This window comes from Paroedura picta, chromosome 7, assembly GCF_049243985.1.
Source record: "Paroedura picta isolate Pp20150507F chromosome 7, Ppicta_v3.0, whole genome shotgun sequence".
Classification (NCBI taxonomy): domain Eukaryota; kingdom Metazoa; phylum Chordata; class Lepidosauria; order Squamata; family Gekkonidae; genus Paroedura; species Paroedura picta.
In genome coordinates, this window is record NC_135375.1 from 3,761,622 (window position 1) to 3,783,302 (window position 21,681).

Sequence of the window (21,681 nt, forward strand, 5' to 3'; positions counted from 1 at the left end):
TTCACATAGAACTAAACAGGAGAATACATCAAACTCAGTTATCATAGCGAATAAAAGAGAACCGTAATATAATAACAATAAACAGAAAGAGAACATAACATAACGGTCATATCTGCCGCACAGGTTCAAGGGAGGGAGGTTCGGGGGCCCGGTCGATGTTGGTTAATTTTGGCTGATCTCAACCAGATGCCTGCTGGTGGCCCTGCAGAACTGCATTAGGGCCCTGATCTCCTCTTGGGGCTTGTTCTGCCAGTTGGGGGCCAGGAACGAGGCTCTGGCCCTGATTGAGGCTCAGCGGACTTCCTTGGGGCCAGGGAACACCAGCCGGTTGGAGGTGATGGAGTGCAGAGCTCTCTGAGGGGTGTAGGCAGAGAGGCGGTCCCTCAGATGGGCCCAGACATTTTATGGCCTTGAGGTAGTTACCAAGATCTTAAGCCTGATCTGGAATTCAACTGGTGGCCAGCACAGTTGTTGGAGGATGGGCCTGATGTGGGACCTCCATGGTGTGGCTGTGAGGACCCTCGCCACAACATTTTGGATCAGTTGCAGTTTCTGGATCAAAGTAAAGGGCAGGCCTGCAGAGAGCAAGTTGCAGTTGTATAGCCTAGAGGGGACTGTCACATGGATCACTGTGGCTGGGTGTTCCGGGGTCAAGTAGGGCTTGGCCAGGTGGTAGAAGGCCAGCTACGCTACTCTTGTGACCTGGGCCTCTATGGAGAGGGAAGCATCCAGGATCATGACCAGGTTCCTGGCGGAGTGAGCTACTGATAGTTGTACTTCATCCAGGTTGGGTAGACTTGCTTCCTCACTTGGACCCTTCCTGCCCAGCCACAGGACTTTGATGGGTTGAGCTTCAGACAACTCTGAGCCACCCTGTCACTGCTTCCAGGCAGCTGGCTAATAGTTCTGGGGGAGAATCAGGGCGGTCATCCATCAGGGGAAGAGCTGGGTGTCATCTGCATATTGGTGACAACCCAGCCCGAACTTCCATACCAGTTGGGCAAGAAGGTTCATGGAGGTGTTGAATAGGATTGGGGAGAGGACCCCACCTAGCAGGACTCCATGTGTGAGTTCATGGTGGCTTGAAGATCGCTCCCCTAGTGCTGCCCTCTGTCTGCGACCCCAGAGAAAGGAAGTCAGCCTTTGGAGGGGGGTTTCACGGTGATGTTTTCCGCATTCTTGTTTTCCTTGCTTGTGTGTTCCTAGCTTCTGTGTGTTGCTTTGAGTCCCCCCCCCCGCATTCTTTGCCCCCCGAATGGTAAATCCAGTAGTACATCTTTTTATGTACAGCATAATAAAATCCTATATTTTAAAATTATGCCAGACATTAAGACAATACGATATTGAATCGGTTGCTAGAGAGAGTTAAAACACTGGCAGAACATTGAAAGTGGGTTGGGAGGTCATTACTCAACAGGTGTGAAAGTGCCCAAATGCACAATTGTCTTTTCATTGTCCAAACATGCAGTTAAGATCCTCTTCCCACACTGTGCCCCCTCCCAGAATCCTAGAGTAGGAAAGGGCCATGCAGCCCATTCCACGGCAGAGGTGAGGCAGGGAACTACTAGGGACAAGACTTTCTCAGTGGTGGCACCACGCCTGCAGAAGACCCTCCCCCTTGAGGACCACATGCTGCCTGCCTTATTGCCCCAGGAAGCCCCAGGCACGCTTTCTTTTATCCAAAGGTTTAACTGAGGCTTCCCGTCTTTTAAAGCAGATTTTGTGTTGTGTTTCTAACCTGAGGACTGGGGGGGGAGGGTCATTGCTTTAGGCTGCACAGAGTGATCGTTGCCATGTTGATGGCCCCGTTGGCTTTCAATATTAATAATTTATGATGTTTTTATCGCTTTTATCAAACTGGAGGTTGTCTCTGGCGTATGAATCCCCCAAATTACTGTAAATCAGAAGTCCCCAAGGTGGGGTCCGCCTCGGGCTGGGCCAGTTGTGGGCCTTTTGACCAGCAAGGCTTCTGACTGGCTACTGGAGATTGGATTGGCTCTGCTGATTTTAATTCTTTAGTGTGTTTCTTAAATTTTAAACAGCACAGGGGTCATCACTGTGTGAAGGTAAGCTGGGGCAGCCGTTTTGTGGCTGCGTCCACCTCCTCTTGTGGCGCAGGGTGGTAAAGCAGCCGGCATGCTGTCTGAAGCTCTGACCATGAGGCTGGGAGTTCGATCCCAGCAGCCGGCTCATAGGTTGACTCAGCCTTCCATCCTTCCGAGGTTGGTTGCTTGCACAGGGGACACCTTTACCTTCTTACAACCTCCTGCAGTGGCTGTTTTGTAGCTGCAGCCATTTCGTAGCTGCACCCACCGGGCTGTGCCAGGATTCCAGAGGCTCCCACAGACTCCGTAAACATTGGGGGCTCCTGCTGTAAATGCCGTTCCAACTCGCTTTGTAAGTCATCTAAGTGCACGAGAGCCTCTGAGTTCCAGAGGGCTGTTCCGGGAAGCTCTGTCCGGAGCTCTTTGATGGATTGCCTCTCTGAAAGCACTTTTACAGCCTCCTTCTGGAGGAGGAGGGATGGAGAATATCCCCCAGGGAAAACCGATGCCAACAGGAGTGGACTGGCCCCGTGACTCTCAGGGAACGGCCCTGGTGGGCTGGTGCACTTTGAATCAGCGACTGGTGGAGCCCCCTGGCTCAGATCTGCACACGAGCTGCTTGGCCCTGAGCTGAGCATTTTTGCCATGCTGCCAGGAGCCACACAGCCTGTGCTCTGGGCCATGGGGGGCTCTTGGATAGGGTTGCCAACCTCCAGGTGGGACCTGGAAACTACCCCCAGAATTGCAACTTGCCGCCAGACCAAGAGGTCAGTTACCCTGCAGAAAGCGGTTGCTTTGGAGCAGGGGTAGTCAAACTGCGAATGCTGGCTGGGGCTCATGGGAATTGTAATCCACGGACATCTGGAGAGCCGCGGTTTGACTACCCCTGCTCTGGAGGGTCGACAGAGGTAGGGCGTTTCTCCTTTCAGCTAAGAGCCGTTCCACATTACAGAGCAAGATGGGTGTTCTGGGTGCGTACCCCCCCCAGACCCACAACACCGGCATCCCAAAGAGCAGGGGTAGTCAAACTGCGGCCCTCCAGATGTCCATGGACTACAATTCCCAGGAGCCCCCTGCCAGCGAATGCTGGCAGGGGCTCCTGGGAATTGTAGTCCATGGACATCTGGAGGGCCGCAGTTTGACTACCCCTGCCAAAGAGCCTGTAGCCCCCCACAGCTCTAAGCGGTGATGCAGAAGAACACTTTGTGGATGCAAACGCTCCCCCCCCCTCTTGTTCTTGTGGCTCCCCCCCCCCTTGCAAGCAGGTATTAATAGCACAGATGCTTTTTGTAGGCACTCGCCCCGTCTCCTTGATTACCTCCAGTGGTGAAGATGCATCTTTTCCAAGGGCAGCCCGGTTCCCTGAGAGCAGGCGGCAGCCGGAGGGCGAGGAGCTCTCTTTTGCAGCCAGGGCTGGCTGGTGACCGGCTCTTTTTCGGGAGCCATTGCTTTCTTGGCACTCTGGCCTCGCCTGCCTCCAGCCTCGCTCGCTCGCTCATGCCCGCATCTTTCAAGGGTCGCTTCTTGCAGAAGGGCAGCGTTGCCCACCAGCTGACGGCCACAAAGGCAGATCCGTGTGATTTCCAAACTGAGAGCGCTCCTGGGCCTGGTCCAAAGGAGGTGGGAGGCACTTGAGTTCCCAATTCTGGGTTGGGCAAAACCTGGAGGTTTTGAGGCTGGCACCTGGGGAGGCGTAGGAACCTCATTGGTATATAAGGGCCACGCAGCCCACCTGCCCAGGTGGTTTTTCTCTCCAGGGGAACTGATCTGTGTGGAAATCAGTTGTAATGCCAGGAGATCTCCAGGCCCCACCTGGAGTTTGAAAGGTCCATGTAAATCCGGCTAAACAAACTAAATCATGTACACCTTACAGTGTATTTTGCAACAGGAATATATTAGCGAACAGTGCAGTTAGTACGCAGACCAATATGAACTGTCAGCACAGGCTCTAACAAGCCAATAGAAATGTGCACGACAGATCCTACAGTGCTGAAGTCCTTTGCTCATTCCAGTCTGCAGGTGGGAGGGGTGTCGCCTGAGCAGCTTGCACAGGTGTGGCGCACAATGTAATCCGAGGAAGGGATTCCCACCGTCAGGCTGGGAACACACTAATGTTGTGTGGAAAGTGGAAAATGAGAATTCGGAGTCGTTGTGTTCCGCACTGAAGGGGCTCACCTTTCCTCTGCCCCACAAAACTGGTTATGCGGCCTTTTGGAGAGCTCGTGGCCCTGGTCTCCAGACTCCTGGAGCCAATGGCTGCTTTGGGGGGTGGCCTGTAAGGCATCATAGCCCCCCACTCCCACATGCTCCACCCGTAAATCTCCGGGAGTCCCCCTGCCTGGACCTGGTAGCCCTAACTCTCGGGTTGCCAGCTCCAGATTGGGAAATTGGGATTGTTGGGTGGAAACCCCCATGAGAACCCCGCTCTTTGAATGGTACTCTCAGCACCCGGGGGCGCCAGCTAGGGGTTTTGTCCTTTGAGGTCCCCCCTGGGCATCGGGACATGGCCTGTCTGAAACAGGTCTCCTGGTGAGCCAGCTTGCTGTAAAGAGCAGCGGCCTCTAACCTGGAGGACCCGGTTCAGTTCCCCACTCCTCCTCTCCCAGCTGGGGGATCTCGGGCTGGTCCCAGTTCTCGTACAGCTGTTCTCACTGAGCAGTTCTGTCAGAGCTCTCTCATCCCCACAGGGTGTCTGTTGTGGGGAGAGGAAGGGGAGGCCAATGTAAGCCGCTTTGGGACTCCTTTCAATAGTAAAAAGCGGGGTACAGTAAACCAGCTCTTCTTCTTAGAATCATAGAACCATAGAATAAAGGAAGGGACCTCCTGGGTCATCTAGTCCAACCCCCGGCACTGTGCAGGACACTCACATCCCAATCGCTCATCCACTGTCACCTGCCACCCCCTTGAGCCTTCACAGAATCAGCCTCTCCGTCAGATGGCTCTCCAGCCTCTGCTTAAAAATCGCCAAAGATGGAGAACCCACCACCTCCCGAGGAAGCCTGTTCCACTGAAGAACTGCTCTGACTGTCAGGAACTTCTTCCGGATGTTTAGATGGAATTTAGAATCATAGAATCATAAAGTTGGAAGGGACCTCCTGGGTCATCTAGTCCAATCCCCTGCACTGTGCAGGACACCCCCAACCCCATCACTCCTCCACTGTCACCTGCCACCCCCTTGAACCTTCACAGAATCAGCCTCTCCGTCAGATGGCTAGCCAGCCTCTGCTTAAAAATCTTCCAAGATGGAGAACCCACCAAAAATGGAGAAGCCTGTTCTTCTCCTTCTCCTCCTTCTCCTTCTTTTTCTCCTCCTCCCCCTCCGAAGGCGGCCTGTGCTTGAAGGAAGCCTTCCGTCCCTGGTGCCAGAAGCACTTGTTTTGATTTTCCGCACTCTCCCTTGCCAGCCCAATGCCAGTGAACTCTTTTCTTGGCCTGCTCCCTCCTGGGATGATTAGCTGACACCCACCCACCCCCAAGGTCCCAGCTCTCCCTCCAGCTCTGAGAAGTGCCGTGGCTCAGCAGTGTGGTGAAATGTGGACACCCAATCCGTCCCTCTGGAGACCACACTGCTTTGGAGCATGGCCTCATGCCCCTCAGCGGCCTGTCCCTGTCCCCACCCACCAATCTCCCAGAGTCTCCCAGGGCGGAGCTGGCAACCCAATCCCCAGGACTCTCTGGACACAGTGGGGAGGGGGAACCATTTGCAAAAGCAAACATCCTTGTGGCCCTCACCAGAGAGGGGGCTAGAGAAGACCAAAGGCACGGGAGGGAGGGAGGGAGAGGAAAGGCAGAGCTGCGTGTAGCAATACAGCCGCACAATCCCAGCCACGCTGCCCTCGGTTGTCGTTTAATTGGGGTTGCCTGCAGATGCTAAAGGGAAAGAAAAAAGCATCTCTCGATTTATCCTGAAGAAACGACTCCACGGGGCCCTGATCCGGGGCAGAAGAGAAGGGAAGCGGGTCCAGAGGAACAGAGCCAAAATCCAAACCGAAGCCAGCAAAAGGGGGCTGGGGTGGGGGTGGCGTGATTTGATGCAAGGGCCCAGGCTGCCAGCTGCTTCCATCAAAAAGGCAGTGGGGGGGGGGAGAGAAGTTTCAGGGGGGGGGGCTGAATTGCTGGGCCTTCGGACAGGTGGTCTTTTGCTCAGTTTGGGATGAAGCTGCTCAGAAAGGCCGGAGGAGAGATTGGTTGTTTCATGAAGGGTAGTCGGCTGCCCTGATTGTTCTTAGAGTTGTGTAGCCTGGGTGTGTTGAACGGGCAAAGTGGAGTTGCTCACGTCCCCTGCCCTTCTGGGCCCTTCTGCTGGACAAAAGGCCTTCTGTGCATCGGCTCTTCGGAGCATTCCAGTTGCTCCCACTTGGGAATGTGTGTGTGTTTGTGTGTGTGAGAGAGAGAGAGAGAGAATGCACACATGCAAACACACACAGTTCAGCCCCCTTTGGTTGCTAACCTCCAGGTGGGGCCTGGAGATCTGCTTTGACAACTCCAGTTCCAGACACCAGTTCCCCTGGAGAAAACGGGTCCTTTGGATGGTGGATTCTGTGCTATGATACTTCCCTGAGGCTTTTCCAGGCCTCACCCCCCCCCCCCCCAAATCTCCTGTTGTTTCCCAACCATGTTAGCGGAGGGCTTTGGCCTCCCTGCCCTGTGGCTGGCCCTGCAGAGGAAGTGGTTGGCCACGGGGTGAGACGGGAGGCTGGACCGGATGGGCCCTCCCTGGCCTGACCCAGCCTCCATTAAAGCCTCAGAATAGAATTGCTACTGTCCTGAACACATTTTGTTTTAGGGATACCAGCTCTGGATTGGGGAAATGGCTAGAGATTTGGAGGGGGGGGTCCCTGGAAACTTCAGGGTTTGGGAAGGGGAGAGACCTCAGCAGGGTCCAATGCCCACTAGGGGGGGGGGGTGTGCTTTGGCTCGGTTCGGCCGCCTCAGTAGCAATTTTATTCTGAGGCTGTAACGGAGGCTAAAAAAGCATTCTGACAAACCATTTCCTACACAATTAAAAGCAGGCAGCTCCCAGACAACGTTAATTTAAGCCGCCGTTTGGCGGCTGGGCCAATCAAGCCCATTAAGATGCAGTATATTTTAATTTCCTGCCATTTAAACGCTAAGAAGAGAAATTTCAAGGAGAGACAGAGAGAGTTGCCACACGTGGTAGCCGGAGAGCGATCCCCCTTCTGCAAACCCTCTTCCTGGCAGCTGTGGAGCTGAAGCGCCAAAGCTTCCCTTTCTCCCCAGGGGAGCCCAACTGAGCCAACATGGCATAGTGGTTCAGAGTGGCGGCTTCTAATCTGGAGAACCAGGGTTGGTGCCCCGCTCCTCCACATAGAGCCAGCTGAGTGAGCTTGGGCCAGTCACGGTTCCCTTAGACCTGTTCTTATAGAGCTGTTCTCTACAAGCTCTCTCAGCCTCACCTTATCGCAGAGGTTGTCGGTTGTAGGGAGAGGAAGGGAAAGCTGCTGGAAGCCGCTCGGGGCGTCCTTCGGGAAGCAAAGAGTAGGGGGGAATCTGCACAACGGAAAAATAGCTAAAAAGACGCTAAAAGCAGCATGTTATAGGTTAGCTCTGCACATGAGAAGGGGATTTAGTCCCCGAAACCCACCGAGTTAAAATTCCCTCTGCACGTTGAAGCCCATCATGGGTACTTTTTGCGTGTTGCCGCCGTGGTTTCTGAAATCCACTCAAGATATAAAACAGCTCCTCTTCTTCTGGTCTAGAGGTCGGTCGTAATAGCAGGAGGTCTCCAGGCCCTACCTGAAGGTTGGCACCTCTAATATTGACCCTTGGCTTCTCCTGTAGAGTTGCAGACACAGTCTGTTGGGCTGTTCTGTGCTAGGGATGCCAACTCTGGGTTCGAAGATTCCTGGAGATTTGGGGGTGCATCCTGGGGAGGGCTGGGTTTGAGGAGGGGAGAGCCGTCAGCAGGGACCAGTGACTAAGAGCAGGGGTAGTCAACCTGTGGCCCTCCAGATGTTCATGGACTACAATTCCCATGAGCCCCTGCCAGCGTTTTCTGGCAGGGGCTCATGGGAATTGTAGTCCACGAACATCTGGAGGGCAACAGGTTGACTACCCCTGCCCTAGAGGTCACCTTCCACATCTGCCATTTTTTCCAGGGGTGCTGATCTCTGTGCCCTGGAGGTTGGTTTTAGGTCTCCAGTCCCCATCTGGAGATGAGCAGCCAGGGGAACCTAACCAGGCTGGGAGGTAGTCAAGTCCATCCTCCCCACTCACTGGCCATGGAGAACTTTTTTGGATTGGGCCCTTCTGGTTCTGAGACAGCCAGAGCTGGTGGAACTTTTTGCTCTTGTTTTCCAATGGATTTGGGATCAACCTTGGGGACCAGTTGCAGCTGGAGGGCAGCCAGTCTGCTTTCTCCACAGGAATGATAAATTTTTATTGATTTGATTTGGATTTGGATTTGATTTCTATACCGCCCTTCCCTATGGCTCAGGGTGGTTTACATACAACATGGGGAATATATGGAACGAATTAATATATAACATAAACAAATACAACAACAACAATAACCTAAATAACACAATTTAAGTGATTTTAAACAATATAATAGGAACGCAACTTAGCTAAGGCCCTTAGAGAGGCCAGACTGGTTCAGGCCAGGGAGGGGATGTCTGAGGGGGGCCTGTGGTCGGTCTCAGGCAAAGGCCTGCTGGAGGAGCCACATTCAGGGCCACCTGAGAGGTGAGGAGGCTCCAAGCAGGCAGCTGCCCTGAGTCACCAGGAAGGAGGCTCCCCCCTCTCCTCCCCCTCCGGGTTCATCCCCCAATGATGACTTTGCTTCCCCCCTTTCTGCATGACGGGAAAAGCCCTCTGAAGGCACCCCGCCTCCTTGTTTTCTCTCCTCTCCAGGCTGTGGGAAGGATCACGAGTTGGATTCTTTTCAGAAGCATCATGCATTTTTTAAAAACAGAGGCCCTTTCTTCTGTTAATGGAGACAAAACGCTTTCATTTCTTCCGAGCCACCTGGGACGAAATGATCTTCCCTGATTAAGCGGCCCCGGTGAAATTGGATTCCTGAGGCGGGAACGTGCTTCTCAGGTGGCACCGGCCTCTCCGGAGGCGGCACAAATGAAAAACCGCGTCTGATTCACGTAAAATAAGTCCCCGAAACCTCCTAACTAAATATTTAAGTACATTTGCAGATCTCGACCGACTTGCAAAATCAAGGCTTTGCGGCGAGTGATTGCGACAGATGAAAAAAAGGAATATTTCACTTCGCTATTGAAGGGCCCAACAAGAGCCCTGCTGGATCACGCCAGGGGTCCGTCCAGTCCAGCATCCTGTCTCACCCCAGGGCCAGCCAGTTCCTCCCCCTAAATGTTTCCTCCTGGCTCTGGGGTTCCTGACAGGCACCGTGACTAGTGGACACTGATAAGGCCTCTCCTCCAGGAATCTCTGTCTATGCCTGTGGCCATCGCTACCTCCTCTGGCAGCGTATTCCACATTTCAGTCATTCACTGGCCAAAGCCATATTCCCTTTGTTCCGTCCACTTAGTTTAGCTTGGGAAAGTGACGGCAGCAGGGCCGTGGAAGAGAGATGCCCAAGCTCATCAGATACCCAGAGGGGGCGAAATCGGGACAGATGATGGTGATGATGTTCTCCATTCAGTTGTGTCCGACTCTTGGCAATCCTGCGCTCTGACCAGTGTCTATTTTGATTGTGTCTAACCCTCATGCCCTCTGTCGGCCTGGTTTCCTTGTTCCACTGACGGATCCTAGCACAATTGCTCTCTCCGTTGAGTTGGATCGCATGATATGGCCAAAGAGGCTAGACTTTAAGAGACACACGATGGAGCCACTTTGGGATAATTCCTCTGTCAGCGATGTGGAGGACATTACTTCATCGGGTTGCCACAGTTCAGTAGGGACTTAACACAGCCGTGCATGAAAACCAATAAAAGCCATCCAACAAAAGACGAACGCAAAAGATGTACACAAAAAGGATGGAAGCAAGTAGGACAGTCAATGTGGGTCTTTGAGGGGACTTTAAAGAAAACAGAGAGTCTTCATGTCTCGCGTCTTCAGAAAAGACCATGATAGAGGGGTGGTCAGCTTGGCATCCCTAGAGACAGTTGCAGTGAGTGTAAGTTTGGACAGCTCTGTTTGCCTGCTTGGAAAGCCCCGTACTATTAAAAGGGGATACAGACGAGGGAGCTGTGGGGGCCGCTCTGACCTGTTCCACCAGAGCACTCCTTTGGACGCCCTATGGGTTTTCAGCCCATGGGCACTTTCTAATGAACTCCATCCAGATATGTGAAAAACACTTCCTGGTGGAGTTTCTAATGAACTCCATCCAGATACGTGAAAAGCACTTCCTGGTGGAGTTTCTAATGAACTCCACACAAACCCAGGAAAAGCACTTTCAAGTTGGAGTCCATCTCCTGGGAGATTTCCAGAGAAGACAGGAATATGATACGTTACACAAACTTTCTGATAAGTAAATAAAATGCCCAGCAGCTGTTCACATACTCCATGCTTTGCCCCGGAGAGATTTCCATCTTGGTGTGTCCTCCCACAGAAGAAGCCAGACACAGTTACTGGCAAAACATCAAGGACTAAAGCAACCAGACCACGGCCACACCGCGTGGAAAACCCACAACATCCAGTGCCCCTTGGGTGCTTCAGGTTTTTTTGCTAGCATCAATGAGGACTAAAATCCTTCTTCTTTGCAAATGTTTTTTTTTTAATTCCAGGGAATCTGACAGACTCTGTATCTATAACTCTAGAACCCCGGTTGTCATTGCAGCTCTGCAGGCACTAGATCCCTGCCTAGGACAAACAGCCACAGTTTCTGACCTCTCGCACATCATGCTAGATTCTCTTCTGTGGCAAAATCCTGGCCAGGGTCCTTCCTGCAGCCTCATTTGACAGATGCCTCCCTCGCCTGCAACCTGTCGGCCTAAACCGTGGTTCCCTCTGCTGTGCGTGGCCAATGCCACAGTCGGTACATCTCGAGGAATGGGCGTCTGCGGCGAGACCAGCTGTGTAGTTTTCGAAACAGTTCTGCTCCCTTTCGTTGTCTCTCTTTGCCATCCGTACCCCTGGAAGAGTTCAAAGCCCCTCCGGAAAGATGTTTTACATTTCCTAAAGATACAGCACGTCTCTTTTCCTTTGAGTAACCGAAATGGCACAAGAAAAGAGAAACTGCAAAAATGCACATCAAGGAAAGCGCAGTGGAAGCAACATAACTTTGAAGTTGTCATGTTCACTTGGCAAAAATAGGAAGAGATGGTGGAACGGGGGGTGGGGGAGGCAAAGAGAACCTACGAACATCAGAAGAGCCCAGCTAGATCAGACCATTGTTCCATCCAGTCCAGCAGAATCTCTCACACATTGGCCATCCAGTTCCTCTCTATGGTCATAGAATCATAGAATAATACAGTTGGAAGGGACCTCATGGGCCATCTAGTCCAACCCCCCCTGCACTATGCAGGACACTCACATCCCAATCGCTCTTCCACTGTAACCGGCCACCCCCTTGAGCCTTCACAGAATCAGCCTCTCCGTCAGATGGCTACCCAGCCTCTGTTTAACTATCTCCAAAGATGGAGAACCCACCACCTCCCGAGGAAGCCTGTTCCACTGAGAAACCACCCTGACTGTCAGGAACTTCTTCCGGATGTTTGAATTAATTTCATCCCATTGGCTCTGGTCTGTCCATCCAGGGCAAGAGAGAACAATTTTGCTCCATTCATAGCAGTCTTTTAAGTACTTGAAGATGGTTCTCAGATCCCCCCTCAGTCGTCTCCTCTCCAGGCTAAACAGACCAAGCTCCCCCAACCTTTCTTCATACATCTTGTTTTCCAAACCCCTCCCCATCTTTGTTGCCCTCCTCTGGACACGCTCCAGTTTGTTTACATCCCTCTTCAACTGGGGAGCCCAAAACTGAACACAGGACTCCAAGTGAGGCCGAACCAGAGCAGAGCAAAGCGGTACCATCACCTCCCGTGATCTGGACACGATGCTCCATTTGATACAGCCCAAAATCCCATTTGCCTTTTTAGCCACGGAGTCGCACTGCTGACTCCTGTTCAATGTGTGGTCTACCAAGACTCCTAGATCCTTTTCGCACATGCTGCTGCCAAGACAAGTCTCCCCCATCCTATATTGGTGTGTTTGGTTTTTCCTCCCTAAATGCAGAACATTACATTCGTCCTTATTGAACTTCATTTTATTCATTTTAGACCAGTTCTCGAGCTTCCAAATCTCCAGGAGTTTACCACCCTGGACCTGGCAACCCATGGCACGGGTCTTTCCATATTCTCATGGCATGCTGCGAATTTTTCCGGAAGCCCAAAGTCCAGTTGGCTGGAGTGAGCCGTGTGAAGCTGCAAAGCCACCGCCCTCCCCACTGCTGCCTTTGCCTGTGCTAAAAGAGCAAACCGGAGGAGGGGGGCGCTTCCTTTGGTGCCCGGTCCGCGTGCCTGCCCGCCTTTCTCCTGGAATTAGCTGGAAGGCCTCCGTGGGGAACCATCTCGGCAAGAGGAGAGAGGCCGTCACAACGGAGCAGAGTGCCGTGCCCATCACAGTGACGAGCTGACGCAAAAGAATTATTTTTATCCCGCTGAGAAGACACGGAGCCCCGATGGGAGGCGGGAAATGGGATTTTTCTCTGTGTTCCAGACCTGCTCAATGTCGAGTTCAGAAGCAGCCAGCAGCCACAGCCTGCCTGCAAAGGTCGGGTTCTGCCGGCAGGACGTGGACTTCACGTGTGCAGGACCGAGAAGAAACCTTAAAAACAGAACTGAAGCAAAACACAAAACGGGACACATTAAAGGATCGCAAAAATTGCATAGTAAGATCCTCCGCTTGCGTACTTTAAACTGAGCCCTGTAAGAGATGAGATGTTACCAGTAAATAAGAAATTGGGGGGTGGGGAAGGCGGAGGAGGGGCTGCATTTCCGATATACCCAATCTAACATCCTCTGCTATTGGCCAAGGACTGTCGGTCATTTATGCCGTTCCAGGGAAGGGACCGCATCAGACGGGGTCTATTAGCCCAAAACCTCGCCTCACGCTGTTTCACGTAGTGGGGCATTGAGTGTCGGTGAGGACACGGTCCTCCCAAGACATATCGCCGTCTTTTGCACTCAGAGCAACAGAGACTGATTATCCCGGCAGCTAATAATCCGAGGAAATGGCTCGCCGGGCACTTGCTCCGCTCTCTGCCAGAAGAAGCCGTTAAGAGGCTCTGCAGGCGGGTGGCCGTCGTTCACCTGAACAAGACGTTAAGCGGGGAAAGATTTATGCTTTTGACGATATTAACAGCATCAGTCGGTAGCCGCTGAACACAATTCAATCCCGACGTCTTTTTTGGTGTGACGTGCTGGTTAGACTGCAGGGCCGGCCAAACTGGACATCTGGAGAGACACCCTTTGGCCACCGCTGGGTCTGAGCATCGGACAAGGGCCTGGGAGGCCAGCTTGGAACCCCTGGCTCCACCTAGGAAGCTGGCCAGGTGACCTTTGACCCGCCAGAATCTCTCAGCCTGACCTGCCCTCACAAGGGTGTTGTTGTGATAAATTAGCAGTAGGGTCTCCGATCAGGCTGAAAACTGGGACATGAATTTGAAGACTAAATAAGTCAGAAAGGGGTATAAGATCTTGATGGAGCTGGCCCTGCCTTAATCAGGGGGGTGGGATAGATGGCCTCTGTGGCTCCTTCCCACTCCATGGATCTCTCATGAGTCAAAGCCCAAGAATTTGACACAGAAAGCTTCAGTTCCCAAAAGTTCATAGCCCAGGGAAACGTTGCTGAAATCACGTTCTCTGCATCTCGAGGGATCTGTTTCTGCTGCGGTGGAGGGGCCTCGATTCCGGTCACTGGGTTTGATTTGCTAGCTGACGATGTCCAGAAATGCTGAACCTGAAATGCAGATGGTAGTGCCCATGGGGGAGCAAAAAGAGCCCCGTTCTGCTGCAGAAGCTCACATCCATCCAAGCATGTTATATATAAGAGATCTGCCCGTCAGGATTGATTTCTGTCATTTATGTTCCGGATGTGTTTCTAAAAGCACAGGGGAAGCCTTCGTCAGAAAGCCTCCTTGTGAGGGGGTGGGGCTGAGAGAGCTCTGACAGAACTGGTTGTTAAGTATCTGAAAGGTTGTCACTTGGAGGAGGGCAGGATGCTGTTTCTGTTGGCTGCAGAGGAGAGGACACGCAGTAATGGGTTTAAGCTACAAGTACAACGATATAGGCTAGATATCAGGAAAAGGTTTTTCACAGAGTAGTTCAGCAGTGGAATAGGCTGCCTAAGGAAGTGGTGAGCTCCCCCTCACTGGCAGTCTTCAAGCAAAGGTTGGAGACACACTTTTCTTGGATGCTTTAGCATGCTTAGGGCTGATCCTGCGTTGAGCAGGGGGGTGGACTAAATGGCCTCTATGGCCCCTTCCCACTCTAGGATTCTAGGAGTCTCGTTCAGCATTGGAATAGGCTGCCTAAGGAGGAGGTGAGCTCCCCCTCACTGGCCATCTTCAAGCAAAGGTTGGATGCACACTTTTCTTGGATGCTTTAGGATGCTTTGGGCTGATCCTGCGTTGAGCAGGGGTTTGGACTAGATGGCCTGTATGGCCCCTTCCAACTCTATGATTCTATGGTTACCCAACTGGCTGCATGGGATGGAGGGGGGAATCAAATCTGGTTTTCCAGATTAGAAGTTGCTGCCCTTAACCGTTACACCAGGCTGGCTTGCATATTGTCAACTGGGGATGAAAGTGGGGAGCTCCCCCTCATTGGTGGTCTTCAAGCAGTGGCTGGACAGATCTTTCTCCTGGATGCTTGAGGCTGATCCTGCATTGAGCAGGGGGTGAGATTAGATGGCCTCCATGGCCCCTTCCCACTCTAGGATTCTAGGAATATATGAAAGTAGCCTGATATTCAGGCCCCATGTTTTTTATGTTTTGAATGATATCCTTGTGCCCCCCCCCCCCCATAGAATAAGTATATTTCCTTTGCACAGACTCTTTTGGCTCCAGTGGCCGACGATGCAGCTGAAATGCTCAGCTTTGAACAACAAGACAGGGGGGCTTGTTGGCTTGCCTGCCCTGGGTATCCCATCAGCTGTGGCCGCAGTCTTGGCAGGTGACAGACTGGGCAGGGACCATATGCTGATGGTCAGTACCACGGTTAGCTCCCTGGGCTGGGAGGGGACCTCTGGGGTAGCTGCTCCCAGCTTCCTTGCAAACTCCCTGAAGACTTCAGTCGTTTCTTCGTCCTCCACCTCCCTGGGGCTTGGAGGGGCCTTGCTGCATTTCAACAGCCTGCTCCCTGGACAGGCTGGAGTGTTTTTGGCTGCCTATGGGCTGCGGCTCAGGGCTGGCACAGCTGCTTGGCACACAGAAGGTCTTTGGCTCAATCCCTGGCATCACCTGTGAAAAGGTGACGTGAAAGACCTCTGCCTGGCAGCCTGCTTAGCTTCGGCCCATCTGAGTAGAGTCTAGACCAGGGGTGGGCAAACTGTGGCCCTCCAGATGTCCATGGACTACAATTCCCATGAGCCCCTGCCAGCGACTGCTGGCAGGGGCTCATGGGAATTGTAGTCCATGGACATCTGGAGGGCCACAGTTTGCCCACCCCTGGTCTAAACCTTGATGGATCAAGGGTCTGCTTCAGCTTCATGTTTTTGTGTGGGAAAGTGGCGAATCCTGTTGAGCCACTGTTGGAATCAGAAGAGAGACAAATTGTATTCTTGGAGACACCCTCTTCTGAGTGGTCCTCACCACCTCTTTCTGGGAGTCTCCAGGTGCTTGGATGCCCGCCCTTGTCTCCAACCTCCATGGTTGTCTTTGAAAACAAGAAGAGTTGGTTTTTACACCCGGTTTTTCTCTGCCCGAAGGGGTCTGAGAGCCGCTTACACCTTTCCATTCCTCTCTGACAGGCACCTTGTGAGGTAGATGGGCCTGAGAGAGCTCTGAGAGAACTGCTCTGTAAGAACAGCTCTAAGAGAATTGTGACCGGCCGAAGGTCCCCTAGCGGGCTGCATGTGGGGGAGAAGCTGGGAATCAAACCCAGCTCTCCAGATTGGATGCCAATCACAGTCTTCTGATAGGGATGGGTCATCATTCTGGTCATGGCACGAATGTCGCCACCTCCGGGTCGGGAAATACCTGGAGACTTTGGGGGTGGAGCCAGGAGTGGGCGGAATCTGGGCTGAGGAGAGACCTCTGTGGAGTATCTCACTATAGCCATGTCCTCCGGGGGAGTCTGGAGATGTGCTATAAATCGGGGGACCTTTACATGGCAGCCAAAAGCCCAAGAGCTGACTCGGGCCTAGCCCAGCCCAGCGTGGTCATGGTTCTCCAGTTTCTCTCCATGGCTGTTCTGGCTGCAGAGACCAGCTGTGGGCTCTAATGCTCTACCCGTCCTCCAGGGTCGCTCCCCTTCTCCTCTCACAATGTGTGGGCCAATTTTACCAAGCCGCACCCTGAAGAGGCCGTGGTCCCAATCCCCATCTCGCCTTGCCCAGCCCCCTGATGCATCCTGCCTGTGGCCTCCCCCCCCCCCAGCAAGCCGGCTTCCCCTGGGCCCTGGCTTCCACCCCCCCCCCTGCTGCTAGTGCTGGAGAGTCCGGCCAGGAGGTGAGCGGCACTGGGACCAGATGTGCTTTCGAAGAATCCTCCCTGCTGAGAGGCAGCAGGCAGGCAGAGCATGGGCGCACCCTTTCCCCGCCGGTCCTTGGCGGCTTCTCTGGCCCTGTCCAGATCTAGACGTGCCGGCCGTCATTACTCATTGCGTTGGGAGATTTAATTCCTCGTTACCCAAATGAAGCTGGTGCCATTTGTTTCCGAAATAGGAGCCCCAGAAAATCCAATTACATCTCTCCCTTTCACCACCTAATCTAGTTGTAGGTTTGAAACAAAACAGCCCAGCTGAACGGAGGCTGGTTTGGCCGCTAATAGGCCTGTCGATTGCTGGATGGAGCCCAGTGGTCAACGCTCCCGGCTTGGTCTCCCCGCATTGCTTTGCACTGGAGCCCCTGTAGATTTGGGGCCTCTGAGAGGGGAGGCTGCCCCTCAGGTACCCTGACTATTCCCCAAGAATCTATTCCCCAGCACATTCCATATTTTAATCGCTTTCTGGGCCAAGAAGTATTTCCTTGTGTCCACCCTGAGCTGACTGCCCGTCGGCTCCATTGGCTGCCCAATTGCCCCCAGCTGGCTCGTGATAGGCCAGGGACTCCTATGTAGCGGATGAGAGTGCTTTGGGGGTCCCTGGATGATGCCTGAGGCTGCTAGCTGGCCAGGGGGAATAAAGTCCTCTCCCTTGAACAGCGGTTCAGCTACTGCGGATGGCCGGGGGAAGGCTTTCATGGTGTGACTTCAACTTTGCCTGGGATTTGCTGCAGACCTGGCTGATATCAAAGTGACAGAGGGCAGCACTCTTAAAGTTGGAAACTGTACTTATGGTTACCTTTATAAGAAACTTGAAATACTTTGTGTGTGATATACCCCTTGGCTTAATCCTATAGGACAGGGGTGGTCAACCTGTGGTCCTCCAGATGTCCATGGACTACAATTCCCATGAGCCCCTGACAGCATTTGCTGTCAGGGGCTCATGGGAATTGTAGTCCATGGACATCTGGAGGACCACAGGTTGACTACCCCTGCTATAAAAGTAAGCACACAATACAGTTCTGGTGCTCAGTTGTAATGCCGGGAGATCTCCAGGCTCCACCCACTGTGGGGTTCCCAACCTCCAGGTGGGAATACAACTGACCTCCAGCCCGCCTGGAGAAAATGGCCACTTGATAAAGTGGGCTCTGTGACCTTACACCCCATTGAAGTCCCTTCCCTTCCCAACCCTGCCCTCCCCCAGACCTCCAGGTATTTCCCAACCTGGAGATGGCAACCCACCCTGGGGGGGCCTTGGCGTAGGAGCAGGGAGGCGCTGATGAAGAGAGCAGGACGTACGTCTCTGCAGGCCTCGCCAGGCTCAATGCAGATTTTGTACAATAAATTGCAGCAGATGTTTAATGGCTCCAGCACAAAAGAAAGGCAGAGGGGAGGGGTGTCGCTGTCAGAGTTTTTATGGGCGAGTTTATTAACTACGAGCTTCATTATGGGGAGCCAGCGGATGAGAGGACACGTTGGCAGTAAAAGCGCTGGAAACGGGTCCTGTTCTTGTGTCACGGCCATTAAGTTCATTGTCTCCTCGAGATCCGTGCCAGACAGGGAGACAAAAGGGCCAGGATCCGAGCTGCATTGCCCCGAAAGGTGGCACAGCCTTTGGCTTCAGGTGACGTCGGGAGAACAGGTTGCGCCAGTCGCTCCTGGATCTGTGCCAAGCGGAGTCACCTCGGCTGCCCAGTCCGCCACCTTTGCCCCTGGCAGGCCGGTCTCTGTGCAGCCTGGACACGGGTCTCTTGATATAGCTACGCCAGACTCTTTCACGGCCCCAGAGAGAGGGGATATCAGTTTGCCACCTGAAGAACGGCTCCCTCCAACAGAACCCTCCTTCCCTTTGTCAGCCTGATGCCCTCCCACCCTAAGGCCCTCGTTCTCCCTGGCAGTGGGGGAGCCAAGTCTACAGAAGGGGGGTAAGAGCCAGCATTGTGCCATGGTTAACAGTGGTGGCCTCTAATCTGGACAGCCAGGTTTGATTCCCCCTCCTCCTCCACGTGTGGCCAGCTGGGCAACTTTGGCCTGGTCACAGTTCTCTCCGAGGCCTCTCAGCCCCAACTACCTCACAGGGAGGTCTGTGGTGTGGAGAGGAAAGGCTGGAGATTGTAAGCCACTCCTTTGGGTACTGAAAAGCGGGGTATAAAAAACAGGTCTTCTCGTTCTGGTGTAGTGGTTAGGAGCAGTGGCTTCTAATCTAGCCAACTGTATTCAATTCCCCATTCCTCCACATGCAGCCAGCTGGGTGACCTTGGGTGTCATCTGCCATGCCGGTCTTCCCTGTTTTCTCCTGGGCTGGAGCTGAGTGCCACCAACTTCCGCCCTCCCCTCTGGTTCCCTCTGTGTTGTTCCTGCGAGGCTCTATGTTACGTTAATTATTATTATTATTATTATTATTATTATTATTATTATTATTATTATTATATTTATATTTATACCCCGCCTCCCCCCGAAGGCTCGAGGCGGCTTACATAAACCCGTCCCCTAAAACCATAAAATGACAATAAAAACCAATTATTTACAATAATTGTAACAGCGATGGCGTAGCCTACTCATTTGCTCTCTGCATCCTCATCTACGGTGGGGGGTGACGCTCTCTACCACCAGTTTGTGAGGGGGGGGCTGATCTTCTTTCCGCCCGGCCTCAGTTATAAGCCTGGCGGAAGAGCTCCGTCTTACAGGCCCTGCGGAATGCTGGTAATTCCCGCACGGCCCTCAGCTCTTCCGGGAGCTCATTCCACCAGGTTGGGGCCAGGACCGAAAAGGCCCTGGCCCTAGTCGAGGCCAGGCGGGCTTCCTTGGGGCCGGGAACGACCAGTAGGTTAGCCCCCGCAGAGCGTAAAGCCCTGCGGGGGATATAGGGCAAAAGGCAGTCACCCCTTTTTTATATGCTGGGCCTAGACCACGGATGGCCTTGAAGGTCAAAACCAAAACCTTGAACCTGATCCGGAAGGCGACCGGTAACCAATGCAGCTGCCTCAGAACTGGCTGGATGTGAGCCCTCCATGGTGTAGCTGTGAGGACTCTAGCAGCCGCATTTTGGACGAGTTGCAGTTTCCGGATCAAGCCCAGAGGCAGGCCGGTGTAGAGCGAGTTACAGAAATCTAGTCTAGAGGTGACCGTCGCATGGATCACTGTGGCCAGGTGTTCAGAGGACAGATAGGGCGCTAGTAGCCGAGCCTGGCGAAGATGGAAAAATGCCCGGCTAGCTACCTGTTTAACCTGTTTAATGTTCTCTGGGTAGCCTTGGCGTGAAGTTCTCTGCGAAAGGCAGCTGGGGTGGATCGAGGAGTGCGGAGCAGACTGGGGTTCTCCAGGGTTCGCACCTTTGTTGATCGAATCTTAGTTCCCATGCCCTATTGGGGGCATGGGTCTGAATAGATAGGAACCCCACTCCTTCCCCGTACCTCATCTTTGCTGGTAATCTTTCTCCGTGTGATTCCTGCTGAAAATGCTTGCCTCTGCGTGGACCTTCAGTGAAGACAGACTTTACACTGTGGTCTGCTTGTCGTGAGTTCTGAGGGTCTGCATGCTGTGGATCATGCCCTTGGGCTCATCACGGCTCTGATACTGCTACTCTGTTGTGGGGAGAGGAAGGGAAGGCATGTGTAGGCCACTTCGAGATTCCTTTGGGTGGTGAAAAGTCTTCTTCTTCGATGAAGATCTCATCTCTTGGCCTCTTTAAGCTTTTCATGTTCAGCAGGTTTAGTCTGAAAGATTACTTTTCCATGGTGCATGGCTCAGCTGCGGGGGGAAGGAGGCGAGTCTTGTTACAAAGGGGGGCCTGGAGCATAGTTCTGCCCTTTCCCAGCTTGGCTGTAGGAAGTGTCCAACACAAGGGTCTGTCCCGTCCCACCCACCCCGCTCCATCCCCAAACCACAGCGTGGCGGGTGAGGTCTCTGGCATCACAACCCTGTGCAGTCCACCCCCCCCCCTCCCCAGGCTCCCCTCTCTCTGCCCTCACCCCCCCCCCCCCACAGCGTGTGCCTCCAACTCTCTAGAAACTTTCCAGCCAGGAGTTGCCAATCCTTGCCCCGAGGAACCTGCAGCGAGAGGGGAGCCCAACAAGGATCAGAAAGAACATGCATCCCCTTCCTTTATATCCGTTTGGGGTTTCCACTTTCCTCCTCCGGAGAATTCTTGCAATTGCTGTTCTTTGAGCGGGAGGCCAGGAACGCCCCTTGAGTTCCACGTGCAAATGCTGAGGATCTTCTAGGAGAGACAGATCTGCTCATTCCCAGAAAGGGAGTGAATTGGGAAGGCAGCCAGTGGGCTCTGGGCAGGACAGGCCCAGATTCAGCCTCGGCCACCTCTCGGCATCCCCTGAGCCAGTGACTGCTGGCATCCATCTGCCAGGGGGATGGCTGTGCCAGGGGAGCGCCTGATGGGAGTAACTCACGCAAGCAGAGAAGTCCCCCCCCCCTTTGTAAACTCCACTTTTGGTGTTGTTTCCTGAAGCTCTACCCAGCCCTTAACGTGTCCGCCGAAGAGCAGACAGAAGGGAGGTGGGGCTCCACTCTGCACATGATGCGCAATGCATTCTTCCACCTGAGCACATAGTCAGTCAAGCAAACGGCCACTGGGCTCCTCTGCTGTGCTTTCCGTAACCCTCCCTACCCAGGATCTCAAACTGAAACGGAGACCCACCGATATCTGTCATCGTCCCCTGCAGTTGCCGAAATGGAGCCGTGCAGATCTGAGCCGTGCCCCCCCCCCCAGCTGCCACCTGCGCTCTCTTCCTGGCCTTCTCCCCGCGGGCAGCCAGCGTCTCTGGCGCACGTTCCAGAGGGACAGAGAAGCCGGCCAGGCGAGGAGGGAGACCCGGCTGCGCTCCCCTTAATGGAGCGAGGTCTCTCGATGATAAGGAAATTACAGTTTTGATTTTCCGGCATCCTCTCCGGTGACTTGGCATGGAATTACATGCTCCGGTAATCAGCGCCGCGTCTGATGGGCCGCCTTGTTAGGCCGCATCAGAGCAGCGCCTCGTGAAGTGCAAC

General features: G+C 53.5%; 1 protein-coding gene across 1 annotated transcript in view; it reads left to right on the forward strand.

Moving 5' to 3' along the window:
- The window catches only part of DNAI1 (dynein axonemal intermediate chain 1), a 119,981-nt gene that overhangs the window by 91,200 nt on the left and 7,100 nt on the right, over positions 1 to 21,681 (forward strand). The gene's annotated exons all lie outside the window — the stretch shown is intronic.